This window comes from Aythya ferina (genome assembly GCF_964211825.1).
Source record: "Aythya ferina genome assembly, chromosome: 1".
NCBI classification, from domain to species: domain Eukaryota; kingdom Metazoa; phylum Chordata; class Aves; order Anseriformes; family Anatidae; genus Aythya; species Aythya ferina.
The window spans coordinates 141002817-141028925 of record NC_140296.1 but is presented as its reverse complement, the minus strand read 5'-3'; the positions used below and the strand labels follow the sequence as shown (position 1 = coordinate 141028925).

Below are 26109 nucleotides of genomic sequence, written 5' to 3'. Positions count from 1 at the left end.
ACTTCCTCTTTTATGTCTATATAAAATAAACCAACTTGTGAAGAGCTGTGTGTGATATTCACATGCAACAAGAGTTGAATTCTATGGAAGCTTGAACTGTGGGATTTGGACCAATATATCAGGCTGGGTTGTGTGCTTCTCCCAACTCAGTGACAATGAGAATTTCTCTGTGTGGAAGGACCTTATTTTGTGAAAATCTAGTTAGCATTGTCAGGACCCTATGTGCAGGAAAATCCTGTGAGGACAGCTCTGTCTGATGATTCCAACATCACTGCAAGATGGAGTGATGGGTGACCCAAGAGAAACATTATTGTATTCAAAGGATGAGACTTTCAGCAACTCATTCAATCATTATTATTATTTTTCATGCTGGTTGTCAAATGTCACCCTGGTGTTATTCATGATTTATCACAGATCTGACAATGGACCCAGCCTGCATTTTAAAGCAAAGTTTGTTCTTTTAATTTATTGTTCCACTGACTTTTTTTTTTTTTTTCGGCATTTCCATAATGTTTTGCTTTCTTTTCCTGCCCTTAACATAATAGTAAGAAAGTGAACAGCTATTTCCAACAACAGTATTGGTGGGGATCAGGCAAAACAATGATTTGAGATGCTATACCAAACTCTCTTTTAGTCCCAAATTAAAAGTGTTGCTAAAGTGAATGCCTTTAGGTTTATAAAAGTTCCTATCTGCTGAAGACAGTTTCTCACTTTGGGCTCTGATAGGTCATCTTCCCCAGGCTTGGGTTATCCACCTGCAAAGAATGGACAGAATGGACAGTCTCAGTAACGTGTGGTCCTATGTAGCTGTAAGATGATACTTCCTTTCTAATTATTTTTAAGTAATCTTTAAAAAGAAACCTTCATTCTATAAGGTAAAATAGCATAAAAATCTAGCTGTTAGGCATCGCTCTTCATGTGTTGATCTCAAAGTTCTTTACAAAGGAGCTTGGTATTATTTCCCCATTTGTCAGTCTGAGAAACTGAAGCACAAAAAGGAAAAACGACTTGAGCTCCAACACCAAAGTGGAGCTGATGCCAACCAACTGATTTGTCCACTCTTCCACACTGAGCTTGGAAGGGCAACAATTTGACAGTCCAAGTAGTATCAAGCATGCTGATAAAACCATTGAAATGTTATTCATCATGGAGATGGATGGGATGTGAATACAGGAAAAATACTTTTTACAGTAGTAAATGGTAAATAGAGTTGTACTAGATGACAAATGTTTGAAAAATCCAGTAAAGGGCAGAATTAGATTAACTTTTAAAAAGATTCAAGTAATAGCATAACTTGTGCTTTGTCACATGACATTTTAGCACACACAAGTGAGCCAGACAACTATGTTATTTTAACCTACATTCAACATTCCTATCAGTAAATCTGCACAAAGGGCCCCATATCCATATCTTCTGCAGTTCTATCACAAAATCTCTTTTTTTGCTACTGCCTGGAATTTCATTATGAACCATTATTGATGTAATACTAAACCTATGGAATCTTAAACATGTCTTAAAATCTGTGGAATAAAGTAGACTCCTACCAAATAATAAAAAAGCAGTACCAACAGAAAACCCTGCACCTTTTTCAGATGGTTCATTAATTTTTTCCCAAACATGCTTTAACTACACTGTCTCAAAACAAACTTGCTTCAATAGATCTGTTTTCCTGTAAATGTTATTTTTCTTTTCTTCCCTCCCCTATTCCCAAGGCACAATTTGCTGTTTTTTTAAGTCCAGAATATCTGTTATATGCTGCCCTCTTTTGCATGAACAGTGTCTGAGTTGCTTCTGGTTGCTGTAGGTGCCTGCCTTTGGATTTTTTCCTGGGATTGTGGGATCCTGTGAGAGAGACTTTCTCATCTTTATATTCTGAGATCTGCCAATGTTTCATTTATATGTTATATGAACTGTACCAGTCTGAAGAAAACACTGAAATCTGTCTTTGAGAAGCACCTCACTTCGCAAAGGAAGGTATGATTTACACTGTAGCCACTGGTATGACTTAAATAACTTTGAGCTTTAAAAAGTTGCCTTCAGTTATCTGGGCAGCGATTGAGGGATGTTCTGGCTCTAGTGAAATGTTTAACTAATGCAGAATTGTGCTGCTTTCAGAAATAGGAGTGAAAATTAAAGGGGGTACTTTAAAAGTAGCAGATCTTCAACAGCGAAACAAGGAAAGAACTGCCTACTTCTGCTTTGTAGTCTATAGAAAGGCATGTGCATGCATTTTATGGAAGTGCTACAGAAGTTGTCCTGCTGGAGTTGGTATTTAGCACAGAACCAGAGCTGGCCAGAGGTAGGAAAGCAGGATGTGGGGTACTGGCACAGGGTGTGTTACGGTCCTACTGGCCCTGAGGAGTTGTTGCTCCATGGGCTTTCCTTGCACTGGGCACTGATGTGAAAAAGGATGGATTAGAGGGAAAGGAACCATGTCCTGCATGCTCATGTATATGCTTGGCTGCTAGGATCGATCAGGAGCTATGCTTAGGAAAAATGACTCACTGCTGGCTGCCACACCACAACGCGTGGGAATGAGCTAAGGCCAGAGCGGCCTCAGCCAGAAAGTGTGAATGTCCATTAATACTCACTCATTGCTGCACTCATTGCCGTGGCTACTTGTCTAGCTGTCCTCTTGTTGCTCAAGAGTAAGCAGAAGTTGTAACAAGGCTTTGCCATGAGTTTGCTACCTTATCTTGGGATGTGCTTTTATCTCTAGATGCATGGCTTTTACAGCTTTGTTATGTGTTATGCCTCTGTATTGCCGACACAACCTTCAGGCTCATCCAGCTCTCAGCCTGCTGGTGATGTCCTGATGCTATGCTGGGTGCCTGCTGTCAACACAGCATTTGCTAGCATTGCGTGTTTGATCTTCGGTGCATTCCCCACTTGTAGAACTGTAATTGAACTCCTGATGCCTGTTAGACGACCCCTGCTTTAGAAACCCAGTGTCTTTTTGAACAAAGGGTACATTTCAGCACTGTAGCAAAATCACAGAATCACAGAATTTCTAGGTTGGAAGAGACCTCAAGATCATCGAGTCCGACCTCTGACCTAACACTAACAGTCCCCACTAAACCATATCCCTAAGCTCTACATCTAAACGTCTTTTAAAGACTTCCAGGGATGGTGACTCCACCACTTCCCTGGGCAGCCTGTTCCAATGTCTAACAACCCTTTTGGTAAAGAAGTTCTTCCTAAGATCCAACCTAAATTCTGTCTAGGCAAAAAATTGTTTGGTTTGTATTTTATTCTATCAACAGCACAGAGTGAAACTCTTGAGAATTAAGTTAAACAAATTAGGTGTGAAGTAGAAATTACATATATTTAATAATGTAGATTGCCAATGGTCAGTTTAAATGTGCAGAGGGCACTGATTAAATCTGAAACTATGTACCAACGTAGGAATACCCATAGAGACAGAAGTGATAGTATGGGTGAGGGGCTCAGCAAGGTGTGGCTGGGTGCTAGAGCAGATGATGCTTTAAATTCCACCCTTCCTTTATAAACCTGATGACAAACTTGTCAAAAACAGCTTTGCAGATTTAAACAACAAAACCAAACAAAACCTCCCTCCCACAAAACCCTGTCTCTTCAGAATTTTCTTTCCTTTGAGCTATAATTCACTGCTGATACTGGCTTAGGAATTGGCTGGCTGCCAAATAGAGTTGTCCCACAAAAATGTACAGAATCTCTATCTTTGTCTCCTACAAAGAAAAACATGAAACAAAAATGTCAGGGGAAAAATGTGTAAAATAGGACATGACCTTCTCTGGAGTGAGACTTAAAATTCCTTCAAAAAGCTACCCTTTTTTAAAAAATGCAGATATTTGTTGATGATTGATACCATAATTGAAAAAGGCAGTTGGGTTGGTAGGTGGTGGACGTTCTAACCAAAAATGTCTGATCAGAGATTATTACACAGGTTTCTACCTATACATGCAGTGTCAATGCATATATGGTGTTTTGTAGATAGACAAGGAAACACCACAACATGTTGCTTTTTTTCCCCCCCATTACATAATTGGATATGGCATATTATTATCATTATTGTCCTGTTAACACAAACTGTCAGAAATTCAGCTTAATTTATGAGCTATGAAAGGGACTAAGAGCTGTACTTCAAGATAGATTATGGCTAATTGTGCCTTTTCACATCAGTGGTGAAAAATACAGGAGAAGAAAAAAATGCTACTTTTCTTGAGGTAACATGCAAACGTGCTTTAGATCTCTGTAAATGCTGTTGGAGCAGAAATTAAAGGACTTATTTAAATAGGTAAGATAAAAGTGGTAAAGCAAATACATTGTTGTGGCAGGCAGAATTGCTGTTTTGCTATTTTAACTGTATTCCTTTAAACAATCATAATATATATATTGTGAAAAATGACATCTTGAGGGGGATCTTCAAAAGCACACGAGAAAGTGCATAAACTGCAGCATATTTCACCTACCTGTCATCATCTGTCTTCAGCCTGGTGATACGAAAGAGTTGGAAATTTGCATCCAAGGATGACTACCCTATTGAGCATTTCAATTTGGTGTTACTGGTTGCATTGGAAGATATTTTTGCCATTTGCCTCATTTAAACTGTCTACAGCCTAAGTCCACTTGGGTTATCAGGTCTTTTGACCACAGACGTTGGATAAAACCAAGCCAAGGAATTCCCAGGGAATGCCTGCAGCTGGAATTGCTTGAAAATAAAGTGATTTAGTGCATATGTTGCTTTCCTCTGAATCAATGCCATACCTGATATGGTTTTGATGACTTGCTTGGCTGCTGTTCATGCTGCCTGCTTTAGTAGCCCTGAACAAGGGTTCCAAGGATATTCAGAAATTCATGTTTGTTTTTTATATTCAAATGCTTGTGCCCTAATGGGGGAGTTGTCCTCAGCATTTTGGCCAAACAAAAATTCAAAGGGTATGGCATTTTTCCTTATCTGGGTTATAGAAAAGATGATTAATCCCTTCCTAAGAGAGAGAAACTAGGTAGTTCTTGGTGCCATCATTTTTGTTTGCTATTGCAGGATCTATCATTTAAGTTTTCCTTCCCATGTTTAAAACCACAGAACAGGCCCAGTAGGATTCCCCTGCTTCGAGAGACTCCAGTGCCTCATCCTACTTTCCAATAAACATGTAGCATCTTAATCCTATTATGTACCAACGTGGGAGGGGGCCAGTCCCTAGGCTGCAGTATTTGTGAAATGGGATGTGTGTGAAGCCCTGCAGCTCTTCTTCCTAAGAACTCAGGCCTGATTTTGCATGTCCTGTACTCACGCAAGTTGGGTTGTGCTGATATAAAACAAGCATCAGTGTAACAGTAAATGAGAGCTCATGTTCATTCATGTCACCCAAACGGCCTAAAAATCATTAAAATGTCATGCTCTAAATTAATCTGAACAATTTACAGGCACCCTAGGGTTTTAAGGACTAGCTCAGAAGACTTTTTTTTTTTTTTTTTTTTTTTTTTAATTATTATTTTATAGTGTACCATTTATTTATTTGTGAGGAAGGGAGAGGGAGACTATGCTAATACAACCTAGAGAATCCAGCTTGCATATCATAGTAGTCAAATAAAATTGAAGTGGTATGAACTTCTCAAAAATATTAGACTGTGATAGATTAATGCATTGTGATCTAAGCTGTAATGGCTTTATTTTCTGGAAAATGATCATTTCCTCCTTCCTAGGAAGAACATAATTTAATCTTGGAAAAGAACAATGGAAAAACAAAGATATAGTTTGCTTATAAAAATATGAATAGTCTATTTCTGTGTTTGGAATTAGCTATCTCTAGCTGTAAAATTATGGAAGAAAGGTAGTACTCATCAAATGAAGAGGAAGAGAAAGTTTATATTCTTCTGCTGTTTGGGTTTTGTACCCATTCCTCTATTTCTCCAGCCTGGTAATTTTAGTTTTGTTCATAGCTAGTCAGTATGTAAGTAGGTATACTGGTGAGATGGACTATAGGAAAGACTGAAGAAATAGATTGGGAAATCCATTTGTCTCATAGTTTAGCCTTATTTAGAAAATAAATGCAAGATAAATCTTTGAAGCCCTCTCAGCTTTTCAGTACATATGGCATCCAGAGATTGTGTAAATTTAATCAATTTTGTTCATCCTCCAGCAAACTAACTTGTTGATGGTGTCTTTTGCATTTAATATTTTAGAGGCTATATGGTATAAGCAGTAAAAGTACATTTACAAGTGGATAAACTGTTCTTCTGCTTTATATCCTGCCTAGTCATTAGTGGTCACTAATTTGCAAGGTCTTTCAGAGAGATGTTTCATTATTGCTGCTTTTTAGGAGAGAATTCAGGTTTTGGTATCTTTGTGGGCACAGATGTTACGCATTGTAAATTCCATCATAACTAGAAACTATATTATGTACAATAGTCACTGAGTTTTACTGAGGAATTCTTGAAGATGTGGCATAATGAAACTTTATTTTATATATATATATTGCTACTGCATTTGGGACTACAGAATAGAAACAGCCTATGGAAGAAGAATATGTTATTGGTCAGGTATATGTATGTGCATGGATATTTTGGCTCTGCCTCAACAAATGTGTGCCTAACTTTAAGTAGGTGAGTAATCTTGTTTGGTTGGTTAGGAGCATGCTTAAGCACCTTGTGAATCTGGGCACTTAAGAATGAGGTGCTGACGTTAATGTATCACAGGAAACAAGCCTAAATGAAAGCAATGGAAATTAGATGTTCTTCTGATTAAGACTAATGTCCACCTTTGGAGCTTTATCTCTGAAATATCTCAGCAACCAGGAAGTTCCAGAAGTTAATGCTGCTTAGCTCTGCTATATTGCACCTTTAGATTTCATTTTCCTCATCATATGTAGATGATAGTGCATTTCTGTATTTCATGGCTAGAGCGAACTATGTGGAGTAAGCAATGCAAAAGCTGAATTACTCCTGAAAGAACTGGATCACTTAGGGAAGCTGCGTGATTCTTGAAAGCCATGTCAGTCCTTGGATTTTATAAATGACCAGAGTATTTTTGTGTTTTATTGGTGCAAAGATGGCTCTAGATTTTTCTCTGGATTAGCAGATTCAACTGCTATTGCTTTTAATAGGAGATTATGTGAAGCTGAGACAATCCAGAAACATGGGCCTCTGTGATGCTCTGAGAATCTGTATCCCCTTGCCTAGCTATCCTGGATTTGGTGCACCTCTGAAAGCACGGGGTGCTTCAGCACTTACTGCAATGCTGTTTTAGGAAGGTCCGGATTAGTTTATTGAAGGAACTGCTGCCTCAGGTGGACATGGCTGTTGTTTTCTGTCTTGGCAGTTCTTGGACCAACAGAAGTGTTTCATTTTTTTTTGGTAAAGCAATAAGGGTACAAGTTGCATTCAGTCAAGGTGGAGCACAGTACTGTATTTATTTTGGAGATTTTCATTCTCCCATCCCTCCATCACATGCTATCTTAATAAAACCTAATTTGACAGGCAGTATAGGATTATAAGCAAAGCCCCACAAATTCTCTCAGATAAGTACCACTCCACAAAACCCCTGTTTATGGATTAAGAACAGTGCAAAAATACACACCATCACTTAAAGCAGCATCATATAATTTCCAAGGTGGTCTTGTAGAGCTTAGTCAAATCTCCTGCTCAAGCTGGTTAATCTAATACTCTTGAACACATATGCTGATTGTGTTCATTAGGTGGAGAAGAAAGGTATGCCTTGTATTTGTCTAATCAAAGGTTGTTTGTGAAGCCAGCTCATTTTTAAGATATCTTTCTTCAATAGAAAAATAAAGGTGCATTTGACTTTGAGATACCAGCCTTTTGTTTTTTGGGTGTGCAGATATTTGAAGTTTTGTCTTTTTGCCACCTTTATGGATGAAAGAGAATGGGAGTCCCTAGCACCCCTGAGCAGTTTCCCAGATGGTTTATCTCATTCCATGTGGGATTTCTATGTCTATTCCCCAAGAAACTCCCTCCAGTCCTCCTGCTGAGGCATCTCTCAGAGGCAATTTCCAGTCTTACCGCACACAGCCAAAACTGTTATCATTTATCCTAGCTATTACTTGGAGGTGGCTGTTCTATTGCTTTAACAGTCACAAAGTACCTGTAAAGACAAACAAGCTGCCACTGACAACTGTGTAAATGCACTCCAGTGGCTATGCAGAAAAAGCCAAACATTTTTGCATCTTCGACTGGAGGTAGCCTGCAATCAAGGAACCATGCTGGTCTATAGCCAAAACAAACAGGGAATTCCCTCAGATATTTTTAAGAAAATGAATCATGAGGGAATAATCAGGTTTGGATCCATATTAATTGCTGCAGTTCAGCTATTAAAATTCTCAGCTTTGAGACTGATGCTTCCCAAGGTGTTCTCAGGGTTGCATTCCGTTGTGATTGGGTTACAGTCATGGGAGCAGGATCAGGTGCATGGAGTAGCTTTCCCTGCAGGTGGAGGCCACTCTTTTCCCTTAATTGGACTTCAGATATGCATAATGCAGAATTTGCCAGAACTACCCTTTCTCAGTTGGGATTTCCTTGTTCCTCACAGAGGAGTTGCTGGAGAAAATTAAGGAGCTGCAATCCAGTTTACTCAATGGTACAACAGTACCTAGTAACCATAGCAAGGCTTAAGATCTGATTTTCTGCTTTTTAAATCATCCTTACTGTAAAACTATTCCATTTTTTTGTGCACTCTTCATTCCCACCCATAAACCCACAACTTTGTCTTTCCAGTGCCTGTGATAATCCTTTGGTTACTCGCGAGCTGAAGAGACAGCATCTTCCAGGCTCAGGGACATCATAACTGGTGAGATATACTATTACTGTTTATATCATTTGTTTTTCTTTTCTGGAGGTATTTACTGTTTATTTGAGAATTATTATTGTGAGCAGCACTATGGTTTTAGCTTAGTTTTCATCAAAACTCAAGGTCTGGTGTGGAAATAGACTGTTCTGGGCTGGTTAGTATACAGCTTAATTCAATGCACTGGGAAGATACTTTCTGGTAGTCCTTGGCTGAATTGACTGTCAGAAACTGGGATGTGGGAGTTTTCCACGTAACTTTTCCTTCTGATGGTGTTTTGTATGTCAAGGATTGTAGGTATGTGCATGATAATCTAGACTAGAGAAATTCTTCCACGTTGTGGCTCTTGTGGTCCCTGGACACTATGTGAATTTGGAAAGGAGCATTTCTTCCTTTGGCAAGACTAATTCTCATTTATCTGTGTACATTAAACATATGCATGGCCATCTTTTTATGCTCACATCAGTTGTGTACACAGGTAATTATTTCAGCTTAATAGCTATACTTGTCTTTCTCCTATTGAAAAATTATTAATATGGAGACTATTATATGTCATTAAGGTAATATTGCTGAATATGTTATCAAAGCCAATGACAACAATCTCTGGGTGTTCTGGTTTTAGATTGATAGGTACATGTAAAATATTTCTGCTTTCCAGGTGGGAGGAGATTTGCCTTTCAAAAGATTGTTGCTTCAACACTTGACAGGAGTAATGCTAATAATAAACCTTCTCAGGCTTTACTTGTTTTACAAATGCAGTTTAGTGCAAATTGCTCCAAGTGAGGGAACTCTACTGTTTTAACTACATGGGTGGAAGTTACGTCATGTAGCAAATTTTATTACCACACTGATCCAAAAGGATGGGACATTTCTATAAAATAGCAATATAGTGCAGACTTACAGTAGTGATCACTAAGGAAAACAATTAAAAGGGATTTAAAACTTAAGCGATGAAGCCAGCTTTGATGAGGAACGGACTTGCCTTGAATGGCTAATCATCCTTATGGTGGAGTTTGCTGAAGACCTCGCTGAAGTGTGAGGACCACTGTCAAGGGCTTGGACAAGAAGTATCACAGACCTGATCTTGATTTTTTTTTTTTTTTTTTTTTTTTTTTTTTTTTTTTGGTGAGCATCCTAAGAAGTCACAGTGCTGTACATGGCAGAGCTGATGGCTCTGTCTGAATTTGCTTCTAGTGAGTGAGGAGCAGACAAAGCCTTGCCTTTGAATCTTGTTGCCCATTGGTGCCACTTTTCTAGTCAGCCTTTCGTGATAACTAGAGTTCACCAGAGCTCTCTCCCACTGTCTGTCTTTGTCAGAGCCCTAACATCACACTGACTTTGTGTGGTCAGCGGTAATGTGCCTGCTCTTCTGAGCTCTGGCTATCGCAGCCTGGGGTGGGAGATGAGGGCAAGGGGAGACAGAGCTAAAACCAGAAGGAGAAACCTATAAGCGATCATTGGACAGTATTGGATCCCACACATACCTGATTTGCAGGTAGAAGTGTAGAGGTTTCAGTTGCAGGTGTCAGGAATAATTTATCCTTAAGAAGTGGAAAACTGTGTATTATACAGTCGGTGAGCTGCCCCAATGAAGTGGAATTATTTTTTGAGGTTGTTCACTATGCTGGCTAACAGAGAGCTGGTTAGTTCTGTAAGGATAATGTTTTGGGCAAATTCCCAGCCTCCAAATGCTTGCAGGCAGACTTGTCCATATTTGTGGTATATTTGAGGTCTAGTGTTCCTCCTTTGGGCCATATATTTTAAGAGGAAATGTTAATGGAAGGAAACATTGTTACAGAGTAACAGTCTTCTCTGAAGCACTTTCCAAAGAAATTTTAAGGCCAAAGGTCTTACTATTTTCAGGGCAAAAGATGTGGGTCCTTCTGACATTTATTTAGAGCCTTGTCCATTGTTATTTGCAACTAAGGATGAATTCCTGGGAGATTGCATCAGGGGTTATTATTCCCTAAGCTGAGAAAAGGCAATGGCTGTCTTTAAAATTGTTGCATCCTTTTTGGCACAGAGTTATCATTAAGCAGATAGCAAATAATCATATTTGATGTATTGTGAATTTTTCATTCCTTTGCTCAGGTGCCTCTTAATTCCCTTCCTTCCAATGAAGAACAAAGATGCCTTATTTTGGATAAGAAACGGCAGTATGTCCCAAGGGAAATAATTATTCTAAGAGTTTTGATTCTGCAGCGACAGCCACAGTGATGCAGATTATATCCACAACCAACCCGTGCAGATGGTAGGAGAAAGAACAACGTGGTGGAGAGAAGCACTTAACTGGGGTGCAGGAGGCTCTGCTCATGAATGACTTGGGCTTGGGCAAATAACTGCATTTATCCATGCCTCTCTTCCACTGTCTGCAAACAGAAAGGAAGACTATTACTTTTCTTTGAGACCCATTGCTTGAAAAAAAATTATGTTGCATTACTTTCAACTGAGAATGAAATCTGGTAATATCACTGCTCCCATAGTGAAACTCAGCATCTTGCAGTTGCAGGCCTTAGAGAGCTCAGCATGCAATTTCTGCATCACTGAAGAATTAACGTGAAACTGAAGGGATGCATAAGCCTTGTATTGCCTCAGTAAAGAGGCTGAAGGGCAGAGTCTTTGTAATGCCTTGACACTTCCAAACAGTCAGTGCCTTTGAGGTGTGCTTGTGGACACATGGGTCTGCCTGGAACCACAGGACAGTCCTGGTATATGAAGCATCTGCCTTGTTCATAGACATTGCCAGGGCAAAGATAGCTAGAGGTGAAATTCTGAAAATTAGAAAATACACATCATTAATTTTTAGAGGAGTGCAGTAACTGTTTTTCTTTCTAACTTTCTGCATTGGGGAAGAATGGGAATTAAACTGACTGAAAAATGTGTTTGACAGTAAATCCATTAGCTAAGATCTCAAATAGCATAAAGAAGTTATTTTTCAAACATGGATGTAGTTTTGTATAGACACATATTTTTCTATTACTGTAGAGGAAAAGTCAAAATGAACCTCTAATAGTTAATTGAGTATCATTCCAAAATCTTGTAGTGTAGCATTTTTTCTGCCTATGTAAGACAGTTATCTAGCTTTTTTACAAAGTTGTGGCTAACCTCTATAGGATGCTTTAGAGCTTAGGGAACCTAACAAATATCTCATTGTAAACTAGTCAAAACTACCAGTCATTTACTAATTTCAACATTTTTTCCTGAATTTTATTATTTTACATATTGTTTAATCTACTTTTTTTTTTTTTTTTTTTTAACTGAATGCTGTCCACACCTAGAAAAATGTAACTAGTACCCCTTCCTTTGAAAAATAATAATAATAAAAAAACAAATCACGGGGATTGAATGACAGAGTTGCTGTTTCTCTAATGTTTGTTAGTACTATCATATACGCTAAAGTCATTCCAACCAAGGGCATGTGGCAGTACTGGAATTTGATGTACAATCACTTTTTGGGAACAGCCTGTGCCTTGTTAATATAATCCATAAAAGGCTTCCAAACTTCCTGAAACCAGTCCCCTCTGTTTCCAAGTCTGTGTATGATCTCATAGGAAATGATCTGGGAGAGGCTGTCTAACCCTTTTGCATAATCAAGGTGGCATTGTTCTTCTAATGCCTGAAGTGACTTGTTTTGCTGATATAAGCTCAGTGATCCATTTTTCCTCTGTCACCAAATCCCTGTTATCAGTCTTCTCAATGCTTTCAGCAGTGTTAGATTTGAGAGTGAGAGGACTGAAGTGTGACTTTAATGTCATGATCAAAGTCAGTCTTTCATTTGTGTTGTCACCCTTTTTTCTCTCATCTATTAAAAAAATCCTAAACCTTGCTGCTAAATGAAATATGACAGAGGGAAGAAATGCAAGAAACACAAGTGGACAAAGGCTTTTTTTTTTTTTTTTTTTTTTTTGTGGTGGGCTCAGATGGAAACAAGTATGCAATCTGCACATTGCCAAGTTTCATAAACAGCAGCAGTAACCAGAAAGAGTTCATATAGATTGGATATTGGTAAACCTCTAATGTGTACATTAGCTGTAGATATAGAAAGTGTATTCTTGCACTGGAGCAAGAATATGTAAACATCCTCTTTCTGGGATGTTTACATAAACACCAGAGTGCCTCATACAGTGCATGTTCTTTTATATCCTTGGGAAACCCAGGATTTCCTTAATATATCTAGCCCAAAAGGGAAGCACTCCAAGGAGCTTCCATCTCCAAAAGCCTTGTACGGCAGCTAGTGTTAATCTCCTTTGGCAAGGGAGAGAGAGCAAAAGTGTCTGTGTTTTGTTAACTGTGTAGAAGTACAATTATGGTCTAGTTCATGTGAATAGGTAGTAACTGCACCAAAGTGAAATTACAGTGAGGATAAACAGAGGGCTCTGTGGCACTCTGCTTACTGCAGAGTTGTTAAGTTTGGCACTCGGCTCTGGGATCCAGTCAAACGTTTTCTTAACCATATTAGGTTATATGGAAATTGGCCAGCAAGCAATAGGCTTTTGATGTACTTATTGTTTGTGCACATATTTCATGGAGTAGAAAGCCACTGTTTTTCTTAAGGATTGCAGGTTTAATAAAGTAAGACAAATTGAACCCTTTAAAATTTGACATTAAATTTTGATAGAAAAAAAAAAAAAAGGGTGTTTCGTAAGACAAAGGAATCACAAGTTGACATTATTATAAAAGAAATGTGTGGCTCCCTTGTGCTTTTCATCCATTGATCTTGACCTCAATAAATGCCCAATAGTGAAATATTATGCTGTTATTCAGGTGAAAAACAGGAGTGCAGTGAACCTGACTGCCTAAGGCACAAGCATACTCGTTCTTGTTGGCAGACTTGTCAAGGGAGGACAAACAAGTGGATGAGAGAGTCTTTAAACTGTTGCAAGGCTGTTTGCTCAGGTTTGGCAAACGGAGCCTTCTCCATCCTGACGGACTGTCAACAAGGTCCCCTTCTGCACTGTGTCCTGGAGAATATGAGGAGAAGCAGAAAACTCTAAATATTGAATTGTTTAGTTCTCTTATTGCAAATCATCCAAATAAATGCTGGAATAGGATCTGGCATTTATTTATGTGATTTTTCTTCAGGATGGTTGGATGAAACAGGATCCACTGGTGAATGCCTTGCTGTGGGACACACTCATGGGCTGGTCCACTTGTGTCTGGGAGAATCCAATCAAAACTGAAGCTTATGCCTGGGGCAGCACAAATGCAATGACCCAGACATAGCTGTAATGCCTCAGGGTTAAGGATCCCTGAAATCCCTCCAACTGGGGTTAGCGTATTTTATTTGAGAAATTTCAAAACTTGTTTTCAACTTGTTTTTTTGAAAACTTGTTTTCAAACAGGAGGATGCCTGGAGCGAGGAGGTCGACTCCGCGCCTCAGGACTGCCTCCACCAAAAAAGACAGGAGGGTTATTGTTGTTGGTGACTCGATTCTTAGGGGAACAGAGGGCCCTATTTGTCGGCCGGACCCTACCCGTAGGGAAGTCTGCTGTCTCCCTGGGGCCAGGGTCAGGGACGTTGCCAGGAAGCTTCCTAAGCTGGTACGCCCCTCTGACTATTACCCCCTTTTGATAGTCCAGGCGGGCAGTGATAACATCGAAGAGAGAAGCCTCAAGGCTATCAAAAGGGACTTTAGGGGGCTGGGTCGGTTAGTGGATGGAGCGGGAGTGCAGGTGGTGTTTTCGTCCATCCCTATGGTGGCAGGGAGGAGTTCAGAGAGGACACGGAAAGCCCACCTGTTAAACACGTGGCTCCGGGGCTGGTGCCAACGCAGAAATCTTGGGTTTTTTGATCATGGGGCACTTTACTCAGCACCTGGCCTGATGGCCGCAGACGGGTCCCTATCTTTTAGGGGAAAAAGGATCCTGGGCCAGGAACTGGCAGGGCTCATTGAGAGGGCTTTAAACTAGGTAGGAAGGGGGATGGGGCTGAGGCTAGGATTGTTGGGGCTGTGCCAGGGGGAACAATGGCAAGGCCGGAGGATAAGGCAATGGCCCAGCTGAAGTGCATCTACACCAATGCACGCAGCATGGGTAACAAACAGGAGGAGCTGGAAGCCATCGTGCGGCAGGCAGGCTACGACTTGGTTGCCATCACGGAGACGTGGTGGGACCAGTCTCATGACTGGAGTGCTGCAATGCCTGGCTATAAGCTCTATAGAAGGGACAGGCAGCATAGAAGGGGTGGTGGTGTGGCTCTCTATATTAGAGAGTCTTTCGAGGCTGTAGAACTCGAGGCTGGGAATGACAAGGTCGAGTCCCTTTGGGTTAGGATCGGCAGGGACAACAAGGCTAGTGTCCTGGTCGGGGTCTGCTATAGACCGCCGAACCAGGATGAGGAGACGGATGAGGAATTCTACAGGCAGCTGAAAGAGGTTGCAAAATCATCAGCTCTTGTACTCGTGGGGGACTTCAACTTCCCTGACATATCCTGGAAGCACAACACAGCCCTGAGAAAGCAGTCTAGGAGGTTTCTGGAGAGCGTGGAAGATAGCTTCCTGACGCAGCTGGTTAGTGAGCCTACCAGGGGAGGTGCCCCGCTAGACCTTCTCTTCGCAAACAGAGAAGGACTGGTGGAGGACGTGATCGTCGGGAGCTGTCTAGGGCAGAGTGACCACGCAATGGTGGAGTTCACTATTCTTGGCGAGGCCAGGAAGGGGACCAGTAAAACCGCTGTATTGGACTTTCGGAGGGCTGACTTTGAGCTGCTCAGGACATTGGTTGGTGGAGTCCCTTGGGAGGCGGTTCTGAAGGGCAGAGGGGTCCAGGAAGGCTGGGCGCTCTTCAAGAGGGAAGTCTTAATGGCGCAGGAACGGTCTGTTCCCACGTGCCCAAAGACGAGCTGGCGGGGAAGAAGACCGGCCTGGCTCAACAGAGAATTGTGGCTTGATCTTAGGAGGAAAAAGAGGGTTTATAAGCTTTGGAAAAGTGGGCAGGCCACTAAGGAGGACTTTAAAGAAGTAGCGAGGCTGTGCAGGGACAAAATTAGGAAGGCCAAAGCTCATCTGGAGCTCAATCTGGCTACTGCCGTTAAAGATAACAAAAAACGTTTCTATAAATACATCAACACAAAAAGGAGGACTAAGGAGAATCTCCATCCTTTACTGGATGCGGGGGGAAACTTAGTTACAAGAGATGAGGAAAAGGCGGAGGTGCTCAATGCCTTCTTTGCCTCAGTCTTTAGCGGCAATACCGGATGTTCTCTGGATACCCAGTACCCTGAGCTGGTGGAAGGGGATGGGGAGCAGGATGTGGCCCTCATTATCCATGAAGAACTGGTTGGTGACCTACTACGGCACTTAGATGTGCACAAGTCGATGGGGCCAGATGGGATCCACCCAAGGGTACTGAGGGAACTGGCAGAGGAGCTGGCCAAGCCGCTGTCCATCATTTATCAACAGTCCTGGCTATCGGGGGAGGTCCCAATCGACTGGCGGCTAGCAAACGTGACGCCCATCTACAAGAAGGGCCGGAGGGCAGACCCAGGAAACTACAGGCCTGTCAGTTTGACCTCAGTGCCAGGAAAGCTCATGGAGCAGATCCTCCTGAGAGTCATCATGCAGCACTTGAAGGGGAAGCAGGCGATCAGGCCCAGTCAGCATGGCTTTATGAAAGGCAGGTCATGCCTGACGAACCTGATCTCCTTCTATGACAGAGTGACGCGCTGGGTGGATGAGGGAAAGGCTGTGGATGTGGTCTACCTTGACTTCAGCAAGGCTTTTGACACCGTCTCCCACAGCATTCTCCTCAAGAAACTGGCTGCTCTTGGCTTGGACTGGCGCACGCTTCGTTGGGTTAGAAACTGGCTGGATAGCCGGGCCCAAAGAGTCGTGGTGAATGGAGCCAAGTCCAGTTGGAGGCCAGTCACTAGTGGCGTCCCCCAGGGCTCGGTGCTGGGGCCGGTCCTCTTTAATATCTTCATCGATGATCTGGACGAGGGCATCGAGTGCACCCTCAGTAAGTTCGCAGATGACACCAAGTTAGGTGCGTGTGTCGATCTGCTTGAGGGTAGGAAAGCTCTGCAGGAGGATCTGGATAGGCTGGACCGATGGGCTGAGGTCAACTGCATGAAGTTTAACAAGGCCAAGTGCCGGGTCCTGCACCTGGGGCACAACCCCAAGCAGAGCTACAGGCTGGGAGAGGAATGGTTGGAAAGCTGCCAGGCAGAGAAGGACCTGGGAGTGATGGTGGACAGTCGGCTGAATATGAGCCAGCAGTGTGCTCAGGTGGCCAAGAAGGCCAACGGCATCCTGGCTTGTATTAGGAACAGCGTGACCAGCAGGGCTAGGGAGGTGATCGTCCCCCTGTACTCAGCTCTGGTGAGGCCGCACCTCGAGTACTGTGTTCAGTTTTGGGCCCCTCGCTACAAGAAGGACATCGAGGTGCTTGAGCGGGTGCAGAGAAGGGCGACGAAGCTGGTGAGGGGCCTGGAGAACAAGTCCTACGAGGAGCGGCTGAGGGAGCTGGGCTTGTTCAGCCTGGAGAAGAGGAGGCTCAGGGGTGACCTTATTGCTCTTTACAGATACCTTAAAGGAGGCTGTAGAGAGGTGGGGGTTGGCCTGTTCTCCCACGTGCCTGGTGACAGGACGAGGGGGAATGGGCTTAAGTTGAGCCAGGGGAGTTTTAGGTTAGATGTTAGGAAGAACTTCTTTACAGAAAGGGTTGTGAGGCATTGGAACAGGCTGCCCAGGGAAGTGGTGGAGTCACCATCCCTGGAAGTCTTCAAAAGACGCTTAGATGTACAGCTTAGGGATATGGTTTAGTGGAGGGCTGTTAGCGTTAGGTTGGAGGTTGGACTCGATGACCTTGAGGTCTCTTCCAACCTAGAAAATTCTGTGATTCTGTGATTCTGTGAACTACAAATTTCAAAATAGATTCTTTTTCAAGAGTTAGCTGTCAAGTTTTGTGTTCTTAAAAGACCAGAGTTTGAGAAGTGGGAGTGTTAGTTAAAGTATTATTAGGTCTAACCCATAGTCTAGTAGATTTTACTGTTAAAATTATTTTTTGATGAATGTTTTCATGATTTTAAATTTAATACTATTGCATGCAGTTGTTCACTTTCACTTTACTATAAAATCATTCTCGGCCCTTGCTAATGCTCTTCTAATATGTGTAGACAGTTGTCACATCCACTTCTCAGGATTTAGTTAGCTCTTTTTAATTCCTCTCTGTAGGTCAGTCCCTCTCTGCTTACCTAATGTTCTTTATAGCTCTCTTGTCATCTTCCTCTGGATTGTTATCATTCAGGAAATGAGTTCTCCATAGCTGAGTGAAGTATTCCAGGTGTGATCACCACAGAGCTGTTAGGGATATTACCTTTTTGCCCTGTGATGTTGCCTTTATATTTCCTTTGATATTGCTTGAACTCTTTTTGCTACCACATCATGCTCCAATGTGATGTATACTCTAAAGAACCTGGAAAAAACATGTCCAGCTTTAAACCCTTTGAGCTGTTTGATTTAAAATTTTGATGACACCTTTCAAAGATGCAAAAATGGCTGGAAGATGCCCTGAGTTTGTACCTAAAGACAGACCTATGTTGTTGGGAGGCTGGAATCATCCTGTGAGTTCTGACCCTGTTTTCTGCTGATGGTGTGATCTTATCAGAGTCGTTTAACCTCTTGGCCCCGGTGTCCATATATGTTAGAAGATAACACTATAGTAGCTATATTTTGTAAGGCTGCCGTGAGGGTCAGCATAAGTTTGTACATGATATAGAAAATATAAAGAAGTGGAAATGTAAAATAAGTGGGTGAGAGGCTGAAGCAAACCACCTGAAAGCTTATGTTGTCCAGGCTTGAGGAAACTGAGCACTATCGTCAAAAATTGTTTGTGCATAACCATTTTTCATCTTCTTTGCTAAAAAAGAAGGGAACTAAATCAAATGAAGAGGATGAACTCTGCCAAGTGTAGCCCCTGCAAAGTTCAATAGATGACTACTGAGAACACATCTTAACATGTACAAATTTGCTTTGTTTTGCCCAGCTGTTGATTTTTATTTTAAGAGACCTGAAGAAGCAAGCATGCAATCAGCTGAAAATCTGAAAATCTTGAAAAAAGAAGCAAGCCTGTCTTTTGTCTAGGTGTGTTCATATCAGTGCAGTATAAATGTAATATTACCAATCAAACAAACAAACAAAAAACCAGCAGATCTAGGAGTGGAGCATAGAGGGAATAAAACATTAATTTTATATATACTCTGAACTCATGTAAATGGTGACACGTGACACTTCTTCTGAACTCAGGCTGGTAATCCACTTCCTGGCACAGCATATGGATTTACTGGATTAAAGAAAACTGTGTCAGACCCCGCTGCATGAAGCAGATGCAGCCAGAAGCATATTTATCCACATATTTATCCACCTCTCCCCTGCCCATCGTCTTTGTGAAACACAAAGCTGGTGAAGTTTTAACTGCAGAAATATCCAGTTGATGTTAATTTGTGAGGAGTTGGTGTTATTGATGGTATATACCTTGTGAAGAGCTCTTTGAGTGTTGTAACATACCAGAGAGCCAGGCTGATTCATGGGAAGTCTTTTTAATCAGGAGTGGTAATGTTTATGAGAGTTGGGAAATTTGCAGTAATGGTCCCTGAGGCTTAAAAATACATCAGTGATTTACAGTTTTACTAAGCTACGTTTATATTTGGAAGTAAATGTTGTGAGGTGGCTGATGATAAATGTAATTGGGAAAAAGAGTTTTCTTGGGGATGGTTCAAGTGTATATAGCTGGTTATAATTTGGCAGTTCAAAGATTACAAAACCAGTAGCGTCAAAGTTACTGCTCAAGTGAAGGCTTTTGCTGTAGACTATAGCTATAGTTTAGGAGTGAAAGGTGCATGAAAGTTTAGAAAAATGCAAGGAAGATGTGCTAAGGTGCATCTGCTCTTGGGGAACAGACGAGGTTACAGGTGACTATTCTGCATTTTCCACCACACATCATATTAGGACTAAAAAGATGGAAGTGCACCCCTGGTGCTGAATTCACTCCAAAGAAATAGGGAAGGGATAGAGTCAGAAACACTTTCATTCCCCTTTTCCAATTTTATATCTAGCACAAAACAGAGCTCTGTTTTAGGGCTGCAGTTCAATTCTTGCACAAAACACTTCGATTGGATTTTGGCCTAAGGTGAACTTCCCAAGAAAAGCTACTGTCTAGAAGATATTCCAGCTAAAATCTTCTGAGGGCAATTTTAAAACGTTGGCATTGTTTAATCTGAACTGTGATCCAGCTTTAAATATAAGAAGAACATACGAGGTTCTGACTCAGATGTAAATGTCTCCTCTGTACACTGTCCAGCTTGCAAGTGAAGTGAACAAACAGAAAAACATCCCAATCAAGCAACCCCATAAATGACCACTTCTAAAGAATATGAAAATTAAAAAAAAGTTGCATAGAATTTACATTTAGCTAGACTAAGGACATAACCATAGATAGTTATGAGCAGAGGACAGTGTCTCCTCAGCAGGGACAGGAGATTGTGCCTGTGTAACAACACAGAAAGTAGAGATGCACATTGCACTTGCTGAAAGTGTAGCCTGTATTTGGCTGGGTTTGAACAGCATTTGGCTGGGTTTGAACTGCCATAGTACTGTTGTCAGTCTCACAACTAGCTCAATTGTTTAGAAGAGAGCTGGGTTTGGAGCCTGGTCCCCACAAAGGTCTTCCAGTGCTGACTTAGTAAACCCCACGGTCGCCTAAGTATTAAGTTGAGCTACCCAGTTATAGGTAAAAGACAGTTTTGCTTTAAACTAAGAGGGTCTTGGACCCTTCCTTCCAGCTCTTTTTAGATTTATGCTGAAGGATTCACCTGTATGAAGTGAATATGCCTGAGACAGCAGTAAGGTGAGGTGGATTGGCCCACAGGGAATACAGGTCTGTTCTGAGCCCGCACACAAGTCTGGATGAGCTGGCTACAGCATGGACCCAAACTTCAAAGCTTCAGTGAATTACAAAATAAAGCAGCATTTTGGGGTTTTATTTGTTTTCCTAGAGGTGAGCCAGCACTATGAAGCTAAGATCTGAGTGTGTTTTTGATCCAACCTCCAATTCTATGTTAATGAAGGCAGCTATTTTGAAGCACTGATCGATTCTGGCTTACCTATGTTCTTCTTGGGACAGAACTGGGGTGTTGCTTTGGATGTGTTTTTTTTTTTTTTTTTTTTTTTCTGTAAACCTTCTTTCATATTTTCATATGCCTCACTCTGTTATGTAACACAGAATTACTACTACTTTGTGTTTTGGGGAAAAGTCTACTGCTGCATTTTTTCCCCTCTATCTGTTCCAGAATTTTAGTTAATCAAATTCTTGGCAAGATGATTAAGTAGCTTGGATATAAAAGATTTTGTTTTATGACTTAATAAAAAGTGTGGATGTGCCTGTGATGTTAAGGGTAAGCAGATCTCATGCTCCAGAGTGGAAGCTGAATGCTGAGGGATTTGGAAAATAATTCACCTGCCTTATCCTGCTTGTTATTGCACAATCTGATCATTGAATCATGGGTTTATCTTCTTCTGAATACCTCATAGTCACTGTTGGAATCAGGATACTGAAGTTGGTAGGACAGCAGCCACAATGGGTATCGCTGATGTTATTCTCATGATCCGAATAAAAATAACAGAGCAGAGCTCAATAATAAAAGGAATAGTATAAGTAAATTAAATATGCAGAGAATTTCCAGTGAAAATAGTAGTATTTAGGGGGAGATTTTTATGGGCAGGAAATAGGCACTCAGTAAAAGTCAAAGCTAGTAACTGGCTGTTGTATCTCTTCAGAGTCTCTCTGAATTTCCAGGTTCGGATATTTTTGCTTTAAGGAAAAGAAATGGAGTTAATGGACTTTAAAACTGTCCTCTTGGCAAAAATAAATTAAAAAAAAATCTGCATCTTGAGTTCATTATACTTCTATAGCTATTCCAATCTGGCATTAGGTTGGGGTTTTGTACATCGATTTGATTGTTATCTATGGTTAACACAGTGTCCATAGTCAGTATTTCAGGTTCTGATTTTGTTACATATCATTGATTTCTGATACTTTTTGGCTATGAGGACATACTGACTTGCCAGTTGAATCTTTAGGAATCTTTCTCTGCAAGTGCTTCTGTAGAGAACGTAAGGACTGTGCACTTCCTTTCCCTTCCCGTGGTCTTTTGATGAGCTCCAGTTTACTGCTGTTCTTGTTCAAGACACATGCATAGCACTTATAATGAAATTCTGGCAGGTGGTGTTGCAAAATGCAAATTATAGGCCAGAGAAAATGTTGGTAAGTAATCCAGTCCATCCTAGCAGCCCAAACGAAGGTTCCTACTTAAATGGTTTTTGAGTGGTGTTCCCTGTTCTGAAAGTGTCCCATGCAGAGCTTTATGTTTTTCCTCAGTTGAATTGTAATGGTGTTTAATTATCCTTCTCCTCACATGGTTTCTCCTAGTGTCTTAACTGATAGGGAAACTACTAGTTTCAAGGTTTAGATTATCCATCTAATTTATGTTATGCTTTGTTTGTTCTTCCCTCAGTGGATATGAAGACTTTGTCATTCTCTTCTCTCTTAATATGTATGAGGACACTTACCATGTCTTTTAGGTAAATCGAAACTTTCCATGGAGGCTGTGTCACTTAGATCTCTGATAACATTTACTGTCCTCTTTTGGACCCTCGTGCAATTCCCCAGCTTTCCCAAAGCAATGCACTTGCAGATGGACTCAGGACCCTAGCCGGGAACTGACCAGTCAGTACATGTTAAAAAAATGGAGCATTCTTTGTAATTGCTGTGTTTAGAGCCATATGACATTATTTCTCCAGGGAAATACGCTATCAGCCCTGTGTGTTGGGTTTTATTTATTTATTATAAGAACTGAGAACTACTGCCTCATTTAGTAGTTCGCTATCTATTACCAAACTAATATGACTTTTGAGGAGATCTGGCCTGTGCATTCAGAATTCTCTAAGCTGAACATTGCCTGTTTTTGCATGTTTTGACACTGCTCGATAGTGCGTTTACTCACAGTTCCTGTCTTTTATAGGATTTTTTTAAGCAATTAATAGTAAAATATGTATCAATGAAGAAACTTTCCTTTTTAATCAAATGACTTAGGTTGCAAATATATTCAGGCACATTATGACCAAGTGGCTTCATGGGAGATGTCAAACTGAAAAACAAAACAGGCTGAAATAGGGAGGCAAGCTCTAGGGCAAAGAGGGAAATGCATATGAAATGCTTCAATGAGTTTTTGAAAGTCATTAGGAGAACAGCAATTAGAAAAACACTTCAGGAGAGCAGGATGGATCTGGAGCCAAGTTTCTTTAGCACCTATGGGTGTGCTTCATATTCAGTTTTAATATCTGGTTTTAGAAATCTTGAGAAGAAAGTGGCAACGCTATGACAGAAGAGCAAACGTGTTTTGTTGAAAGTGGAGCAAGTCTCGTGGAAGATAACATGTTATTAGAGTAGAAGCCACACTCCTTCCACACAAGAGGAACAGCTTAAGGCAAGGTACTTGCTCCTCTAATCCTCTTTGTTTCCCCACAACTGAAAGACTTTTGGAGTCTTTGAAGTGAATTTACCATAGCAGTGAGGGAATCATCCAGATCTCCTTACACTTGGTCTCCTGCAAGCTTCCTAGACACTCTGATGAATGCTAATGAGGAAGACAACATGTACCTCCCCCCACAAGTATTAATTTAACATCATGTACATTGGTAGCAAAGCAATTATCAGTTCCTAACATCCATTTGTCACAGTTTGATTATGCTGAATTCAGAATAGCAACCATGTAGTGAAAGGTTCATATATGTTCTTTCACCATCATTTCAAGCCGACTTCTACTTTGTAAAGGAAAGAGGAAATGAAAAAGTGTGTCTGTTATAACTCTGCAGTAGAGCAAAATCTCTGGAAATAAAAGGCTAAATAAATACAGAATTGAACTTTGTATTGTAATGAAAGATAGCAGTGAGAGTTCACAGAGTATCTCTTACTATAATTAAGTAAAGTCTCTAATCTTTTGAAGAATATGAGGTTTTTACATTATTTTCCCAGGTGTGAGTGTAGCTGATGGACCCAGAGTATCCATGGTGAACTCTGTCATAGCCAGGGAGCTCTGTGTGGATCAAGCTGAATGCGAATGTGGTCAATGTGACGAGAATAAAAGACTTGCTAAAGGAATAAGCTTTCTTGCATTGGTGGCTGGCTAGCTACAGTATTCATCTTTACAAATATCAAAGTTCACCTCATAGGGTAATAACTGATACCCTTCAGACTTTCACTGTGCTAGGAATAGGAAGTAACTGCTGTTTCAAACTTTCCCATGCACTGAATGAGTAAAGACATATGTTTTTAAGCTCACCACCTTGTCTTTCTTTTTGAAAGTTTGCTGAAAGTTTTCTGTCTGACCCTAGAAATATCTTGTGCACATTACTGTGGTAGATACATAGACCATTTATGTAGTATGAGCTTTTACAAACTGTTAACTGACATCCACAGAAACCTGAAATAGGCTTTCTAGTAGGTTTTGGGTCAAGATCTCAGTTATAATAAACATATTGGAAACTGTCAGGTATGCAAAGGTAAACACTTGTTTTCCTCTTCACAGTGTAACAGAAGTGTAAACACATTTAATATTTGCTTAGTAATGTAATATCTTATTTATATAGACTTATGAAGAAAAATCAAATGTTTTCCTTTTCCCTTCCCACCCTTTCCTCTGGGGTATTGTTAGTGTGTGTGCATATTTGATCTGGTCCAAACCCAGGGAACTGAAACTTTTTTTTTTTTTTTTTTTTTTTTCCACTGGCTGGATAAATTTTGGTCATTTTCGCAAGTCTCAGACATGTCAGTCCTGTCATTTTTCTTTCCTCAGATCTGTCTTTGAGTTCTTGTCTCTGTTACAAAGGTATGGATATTCAAGAAACATTTAAACAGCACTGTGGAAGTTGAAGTCCCATTCTTACTATTAGGTCATGGTTCAGTGATAACATAAATTGTGCATTAGGGCTCCTAGTAATTAGTAAGAAACATTGTAGTTTAGACATGTAATGCAACTCTGGTACGAATTCTCTCTGCTAATTCATATCACTAGCAAGGAAACTGACAGGTTAACTACGTTGGCAGGATTTTTGTTGGATTAGATGTTGCCTATGCTTGCAAAGCTGTCACAGGGCTGGTATAAATGTGTAATGCTCTGTAAATGAATAGGACAGTGATGCGATCACAGATGATTGAATTTGCAGTTTTTGGTGATGTGTGTGCATAAACCTACTGATTGTGAAACCTCAGTCTCAGGTAACTAGTCAACCACAGTTAAGAATGCAAACTACTAAATACTTTTTTTTTTTCCATTTTTTTTCTTGTTTAGAATTATAGGTGAATTAGTACACTTACAGGAAAGAGTATGTGAATGAAGGGAACAACTCAGTTATCATCTTTTATGAAGCCTGATGTTATTTATGCCTTTCGAGCTCTGTAAACACCCATTAAAACCTTGGTGTATGTCATCAAATTTTTAATGCTGTTTTAATTACATAGCATCTGTCTACTCTTGAAATCTGGTTCAGATGACTAAAATACACGTGGAAAGAGGGAGAATAATTTTAGATATTTTATGAATGGCACAATGAGACCTCAGATATTAGTGTCCCTATTTTTTAGCTTGTGGTCTTGACGTTTCTAGGTATACCTAATAGATTAAGACATCACAGTGTTAACAGCAGTTATTGCTTTTGTCATACTGGAGGTGTTGCCTGTGCTTGCAATAACAACAATGGTGGTAGGAAAAATAAAGTGAGTTGCTTAATGGTATTTAGATAAAGTTGACCTTAGAGTTGAATGCCATGGCTCCAGTGATGTGCCTTGGCCACAGGACTTTCCTGTCTCTCTAAATAAAAATAAAGTGAAGCCAGCTAAAACACATTGCCAGTTAAAAAGACTCTTTGATGGGGTACAGCTTGGCAAATAGAGAGCCGGTTTGCATCTTAAGAGGACCAAGGTTATCTTGGACAAGTCATTTCCTCTCACAGTTTCAGACCTTTTCTCTCTCCCATGTGGAAGGACTTGAATAGTTTGTGTTAATTCCCTGGGATCTGATCCTCTAACACCTCACTGAGGCTAAATGTGCAGCAGCTTGAAGCTGGTTTCAGCACTTTGTTACTGAGCTCTTTGTTTCTAGGTGGATTGCACGGAGCTGGCTTGATTCATTCGGAAGCTTATGATGCAGTGAGGCAACCTTTTGGTTAGTATGTTGGATGCTGAATATTCCATGGTTGATTTAGCTGGGTTCGTGCAGCTTTCCATACAACTTGCAGTTCTAGAAAGAAATTTATGGGTTTGAATGAGTAACC

At 40.7% G+C, this 26109-nt stretch overlaps 1 protein-coding gene across 17 annotated transcripts in view; it reads left to right on the top strand.

The window, feature by feature from the left end:
• CALD1 (caldesmon 1) overlaps positions 1-26109 on the top strand; it is a 197281-nt gene that overhangs the window by 35664 nt on the left and 135508 nt on the right. For 12 of the 17 annotated variants that reach the window (XM_084498854.1, XM_084498852.1, XM_084498870.1 and 9 more), the window contains one exon: positions 8713-8785. The exons of 1 other annotated variant lie outside the window; for it this stretch is intronic. The gene's annotated coding sequence lies outside the window, so the exon portion shown is untranslated. Of the gene's footprint in view, positions 1-1804; positions 1975-8712; positions 8786-26109 lie in introns of those variants that run through there. 4 more of the 17 variants (XM_084498849.1, XM_084498869.1, XM_084498862.1 and 1 more) reach the window with 2 other exon arrangements.